Source organism: Vombatus ursinus, unplaced genomic scaffold, assembly GCF_900497805.2.
Source record: "Vombatus ursinus unplaced genomic scaffold, bare-nosed wombat genome assembly UNPS02014801.1, whole genome shotgun sequence".
NCBI classification, from domain to species: domain Eukaryota; kingdom Metazoa; phylum Chordata; class Mammalia; order Diprotodontia; family Vombatidae; genus Vombatus; species Vombatus ursinus.
Window position 1 is genome coordinate 6,731,392 of NW_020954579.1, and position 6,483 is coordinate 6,737,874.

The window sequence follows — 6,483 nt, forward strand, 5'->3', positions numbered from 1 at the left end:
CCCAAAAGTAATCATCCAGGCTTTGCCTAAAAGCCTGGCTGGAGAAGGAGAGGATCAGGAATGGGCACCCTGTCACCTGAGCCAGCCTATTCCACTTTTTGACAGAATTGAGGAGCTATGGTTAGCTCTGATGGCTAGGGCTTTACCACAGAGAATTAATTCAGTCATTAACAACATTAATATCTGTGCTAAAACCGTTAGAGCAAGATAAAATTTGCCTCTTTTGCAATATCCTCTGAGGGTCCTGAGCAAGATGATGATGACCTTGAGATCAGGAGTTTAGGAGACAGAAGAAGGAAAGGGGGGATGCCAGAGAATTCTACAAGCTGTTGGGAGTGAGGGAGTCTGGTTGAGGGGGAAGAACTAAGGCTCTGAGGGCATCTGGGATACAGCATAAGGTCAATAGGGTGATGGAAGAGTACCTCTTTCCTACACCCACTTCATTCCTTACTGATTATCAGATCCAAAAACACAACGTCTACTTGAATCATTCCCTCATACCTTCAGCAAGCCCATTTGAGCCACTCTGGGTAGATGTTATCCAGGCCTATGCCCTATGGCGTGGAACACTAAAACTAGTGTTCTCCTAGGACCCCCTCCCCCAAAGCCCCCAATTAATCTTGACCTCCCTGGGGTTCCCTCCCCCACACCTTTCTCCAACCCACACCCTGATTCAGGAGTTGTCATAGAATATTACAGCTGGCAGGTGCTCTAGGGGCTGGATTAGGATCCAATCTCCTCATTTTACAGAAGAGGAAACTGAGACCCAGAGAAGGGATATAACTTCCCAGTTCCAAAGCTATTTAGTGCCAGAAAGGGAACTAGAATCTAAGTCTTCTGACTCCAAAACCAGTGCTCCTTCCCTTACATTGAACTCTGTAAAGGGTCAGAAGGTAAAAATCAGTCTCTCAGCTTTCTTCCCTATGCCCTCCTCCAAAAGCTCCCCTAGTCCTATGACTCTCTCCCCCTGAGGCCACAAGTTCCTTCCCCTCTGACCAGCACCCCAGTCCAATGCCAGCAGCCCATTGAAAAGCCCAACTACTCTGCCAGAGATTCCATTTTATTGTCTCATGTCCTGAACAAAGAATCTGGCCAATGCCATCAGCTTTGGCTGGAGGGAAGATGTGACAGTGGGGGGAGAGAGGCAGATAACACTGTCTTGCGCCACTCATGAAATTCAGAAGTCCACTTGTTTCCATGATTGAACTTCTTATCAGAAGAAAGAATGGACATCAGAGGTTTGCTGGGACAAGGTCTTTCCGGAATCCATAAGTTGGGGAAGAAAGGTGAGGGCAGGTCCTTGAAGTTCTGGCTCACTGATCTGCTCTGCCTTTTTCTTCTATACTTTTAGTATGGTGGTAGGGGGGAGGGGAAGCAGAAGCATGAGTTAGAGACTATTGGTTCCAAAGGCACACAGAAACAAATATGGATATACACAAAGACACACACACACACACACACACACACACACACACACACAAGCAAGCTTACAACAACCTCTTTTGGTAGTCCAAAAAGCGTCTCATGGACCTCCAGTAGTTCTTGAGAACCTCAGGGCTGGCTTCCTTGCCTGGCCACTTGGGTCTGACAGGTATTTTTTCCTTTAAGCCAGCTGACACCAGCTGGACCTGCAGGCAGGTCAGGAGGAAAAGGAAAGTCCAGCAGAGCCAGGGGTCAGGGGGAGTCATCTGAAAAGAGTAGATATGGAGTAGGGAATCAATTCAATCTCTCCTCGATCTCTCTCTCTCTCTCTCCCTCTCTCTCTCTCTCTCTCTCTCTCTCTCTCTCTCTCTCTCTCTCTCTCTCTCACACACACACACACACACACACACACACGTACACACACACACACCCATACACACACACATATCCACAAGCTTTATCAATCATTCTTCTCCCACCCTGAAATTCCCTCTTACCCTGAACAGGAAAAGAGAAGCAATGCTCTAACCAGACTGGTTGAGTAGTACTGCCTTTCCTCCAACCCAAGTCATGTAATGACATCTTTTCCTCCCCTCCTGACTTGGCCAATGAGAACCCTGTCCTACTTGAGAGTCCTTCTAATATTTAAAGGTAACTAGTATCTAGCCCAGAGGTTTCCTAGCCTTTTTTGTGTCATGGAAATCTGGTGAAGCCTATGAACCCCTTTTCAGAAGAATATTTTTCAAAACATAAAATAAAATACATAGGACTTCAAGGAAAATCTATTATATTGAAATATAGTTATCAAAATATTACAATACAAACAAGTTCATGAACCATGGGGTAATTCTCCTGGACTAGCTTAAGCTATAAGATCATAGAATATCACAGGCAGCTAGACCAGCAATCAGAAAGACATGAGTTCAAATCTGGCCTCACTCTTTTGCCAACAGTATGACCCTGGACAAATTGCTTAAGCTCTCCCAGCCTCAATTATCTCGTTATTATGATAATAGCACCTACCTTCCAGGATTGTCATGAGAATAACATGAAATATTTGCCAAGAACTTTGCAAATTGTAAGGGAATTGAGGCAGTGCAGTGAATAGAGTGCTAGGCCTGGAGTCAGGAAGACTCATCTTTCTGAGTTTGAATCTGGCCACCAACACATACTAGCTGTGTGACCCTGGGCAAATCATTTAATTTTTTTGGCCTCAGTTTCCTCACCTGTAAAATGAGCCAGAGAAGAAAATGGCAAACCACTCCAGTATCTCTGCCAAGAAAAACCTCAAATGGTGTCACCGAGAGAGTTGGACAGGACTGAACAACAACTTGCAAATTGTAAAGCACTATATAAATGTTACCTACATATGTCAGAGTTGGGAGAGTGATAACAGCTGACATATCAATTAGGGAATGACTTGTATTCCTATCAATTTGATTCAGTTCTCTATATATTTTAGAAGTGAGGCCTTTATCAGAAATGCTGGCCGTAAAAGTTGTTTCCCAGCTTTCTGCTTTCCTTGTAACCTTATTTGCATTGGCTTTGTTTGTGCAAAATCTTTTTAATTTAATGTATTCAAAATTATCCATTTTGGATTTCATAATGTTCTCTCTCTCTTGTTTGGTCATAAATTCTTCCCTTCTCCATACATCTGACAGGTAAACTATTCCTTGCTCTCCTAATTTGCTTATGGTATCACCATTTATGTCTAAATCATGTACTCATTTTGATCTTATCTTGCTACACGGTGTGAAATGTTGGTATATGGTATGGTTTCTGCCATACTATTTTCCAGGTTTTGCAGCAGTTGTTGTCAAATAGTGAGTTCTTACCCCAGAAGCTGGAGTCTTTGGGTTTATCAAACAGTGGATTACTATAGTCATTTACTGTTGTGTCTCCTGTACCTAACCTACTCCACTGATCCGCCACTCCATTTTTTAGTTAGTTTGGTGGGTTTTTTAAAATAAATTTTTATTAATGCATTTTACATAATTATAGTTTTAGTTTTATTGGCATGTTTTGCTTTTATATTACATTTACAGATTATCTCCACTGTGAGAAGTATCTTGTAACAAAGTAAAAAAAAAAATAGGTAAAATTAATAAAATGGTGGCCTTATCTGAAAGTGCATGCAACATTCCATAACAGTAGCACTTCCTACCTCTCTATCTTTCTAGTTTTTTTTAATTAACAGAAGTCTATTTTCTTTCTTATCCATCACCCCACATACACATTGCACGGGGAGTGGGAGGGAAGGAGAAAAGAAAAACAAATTCCTCCTAACAAATATGCATAGTCAAGCAAAACAAATTCTCTCTTTGGCTGTATACAAAAATATATATGTTTCATTTTGCGCACTAAATGTAACCCTTCTCTATCAGGAGGTGGATAGTATGGTTCATCTCTGGTCCCCTGGGATCATCAATGGTCTTTGTAGCAATCAGAGTTCTTACAATTTTCAGAGTTGTTTGTCTTTACAGCTGTTATTGTACACATTTTTCTCCTGGTTCTGCCCATTTCCATTTTCATCAGCTTATACAATTCTTCAGAATGATTCATTTGTATGATAATGAGGTGTAGTACAAATTGTTTTGGTCCTGCACACTTCACTCTGTATCCCTTCATATAATTCTTTCCATGCCTCTTCAAAATCATCCATTTCCTCGTTCCTTACAGTACACTCATCTACCATGACTTATTCAGCTATTCCTTTTTGGGGAACTGACAGGCATCCTTTTAGTTTCTGGGTTGTTTTTTGGGGAGGAGGTGGTTGCTGTCACAAAAAAAAGCTGCTCTGAATATTTTTGTACATATAGGAAATTTCCTACTATTTTGATCTCTTTTGGTTATAAGCCTACCAGTAGTATAACTGAGTCAAAAAGCATGTAGTATTTAGAAACATTTTTGCATATAATTCCAAATTGATTTCCAGAATTGTTGGACTTATTCATGGATCTACCAACAGTAAGTATATCAATGTGTCTGTTTTCCACAGTCCCTCCAATATTTATCATTTTCCTTTTTTTTTGTTAACTTTGCCAATATGATAGACATAAGGTGAAATCTCATAATTACTTTCATTTCTCTAATTAGGAGTGATTAATGCTCTAATTGCAACATTTTTTCATATGGCTCTGTACAATAACAACAGATAGCCTTGATTTGTTCCCTTGAGAACTGCCTACTCATATCCTTATGCCACTTATCATTTAGGGAATGGCTCTTGTTCTTATAAATTTAAATCAGTTCCTTATACATCTTGGAAATGAGATTTTTGTCAGAAAAAAAGTTTCTGTACCTTTTAATCTTAGCTTTAATCAATTCATTTATATAAAAACTTTTAAAATTTTATGCAATTAAAATTAGCAACTTTGTCTTCTGTGATCCTCTCTTTCCATTGTTTGGTCATGAACTTTTCTACTATCCATAGATCTTAAGGTAATTTTTTTCCCATGTTTCACTAATTTGTTTATGATGTGACTTTTTCTTTCTAGGTCACATACCCATTTCAAGTTTATCTCTGTATAGGGTGAGGGATGTTGGTCTAAATTTAATTTCTTCCACATTGCTGTCCAATCTTCCCAATTGTTGTTATTCACTTGTCAATTCACAAATTGTTGTTATTGTGTCTGACTCTTTATGACCCCATTTGGGGTTTTGTTACCAAAGATACTGGAGTGGTTTGCCATTTCCTTCTTCAGTTCATTTTATAGGTGAGGAACTGAAGCAAACAGGGTTAAGTGACTTGCCCAGGGTAACAGAGCTACTAAATGTCTGAGGCTAGATTAGAACTCAGGAAGATGTCTTTCTGATTCCAAGCCCAGTGCTCTAACTACTGTGCCACCTAGCTGCCCCTTATTAGCTTCCATATCTCTTTGATTTCAAAATAAAAAAAAGGAAAATAGGAAAAAAGAAATGGAGAAAAGATGTCATATAGTAGAAAGAACAAGCAGCACCACTATGGAGAGTTCCCTATTGTAATATAGTAAGGTTACAGTTTCTAATATTTCTTAGCATGTTCACATAAACAGAAAAAATATTTATTTAATGTTCATTTCATAGTTATGCAATTTACTTTTGCAATGCTATCCACACATAGGATACTACAAGTCTAGCCATTTCTCCCCACCTCCACCCCCAGATATCATGAATTGTCTTTGCAAAGTAAGAGAGTATTTTTTTTCCTTTCTCATACTGAAGAAATGAGAAGTTGTCTGGCAGAGCAGACAGAGAGCCAGCCTTGGAGTCAGGAAAACCTGAGCTCAGGTTTCCTTAGTGCCCCAGGAAACTCTTCTAAGACTTTGTTACAGGTCTGTTCAAGCTTCCTACAGGTAGGACCTGTGAAGGAAGCCACTATCCACCTCCAGAGAAAGAATTGAAATATGCTTGGTATGGGGGTGTGTGTGTGTGTGTGTGTGTGTGTGTGTGTGTGTGTGTGTGTGTGAGTAAGTCAGAGGGACAGAGAGACAGACAGAGAGAGAGAGAGAGATGGTGGTCTTCTTCAGTGAGGGGGTGGGGAGGAAGGGAGGGAGAAACAGTTATCCCTTCCACATTGTGACTTTCCACATTTCGGTTTTGATTTAGGGGGGGGGGGGGGGGGAGAAGGGACGGCATGAGAAATTAAGTGGGATTTTTTGGGGAGTTTTGCAGCAGCCACAGACAACACACAAAGGCCAGCAGATAACACAGAGCCTATGACCAAATACTTAACACAAGTTTTACAATAATAAACACCCCAACAAAGAAAAAGAAAAAATTCAGATTTTTTTCTCTGGTACAAAGGGAGGGCCAGAAACTTTTATGTGGATTTTCTAGATCACAGGGGCTCTGCACCCCTAACCCCCACCATGTGAAAAGGATAATTGTAGTTCAGAACTTAAAATGTAACAAAAAATTTAATATAATTTTTTTTAAAAATTTCCTCACTGGAAGCTCCCTACACTAATGAAAGTATAGGTCCAGACTGAAAAGAAGGAGGAGAAGAAGAAGAAGAAGAAGAAGAAGAAGAAGAAGAAGAAGAAGAAGAAGAAGAAGAAGAAGAAGAAGAAGAAGAAGAAG

The 6,483-nt window shown here is 40.1% G+C and overlaps 2 long non-coding RNA genes across 2 annotated transcripts in view; one reads left to right on the plus strand and one right to left on the minus strand.

Moving 5' to 3' along the window:
- Nucleotides 1–1,007: 1,007 nt before the first annotated feature.
- The window catches only part of LOC114051107, an 11,431-nt gene continuing 5,955 nt past the window's right edge, over nucleotides 1,008–6,483 (plus strand). The window contains exon 1 of the long non-coding RNA XR_003570110.1: nucleotides 1,008–1,286. This is a non-coding gene — a long non-coding RNA (uncharacterized LOC114051107). The remainder of the gene's footprint in view (nucleotides 1,287–6,483) is intronic.
- LOC114051106 lies at nucleotides 1,247–1,994 on the minus strand. The gene is made up of 3 exons (XR_003570109.1): nucleotides 1,920–1,994; nucleotides 1,498–1,688; nucleotides 1,247–1,339 (listed from the first exon to the last, which is right to left on the minus strand). It is a non-coding gene; the product is annotated as an uncharacterized LOC114051106 (long non-coding RNA).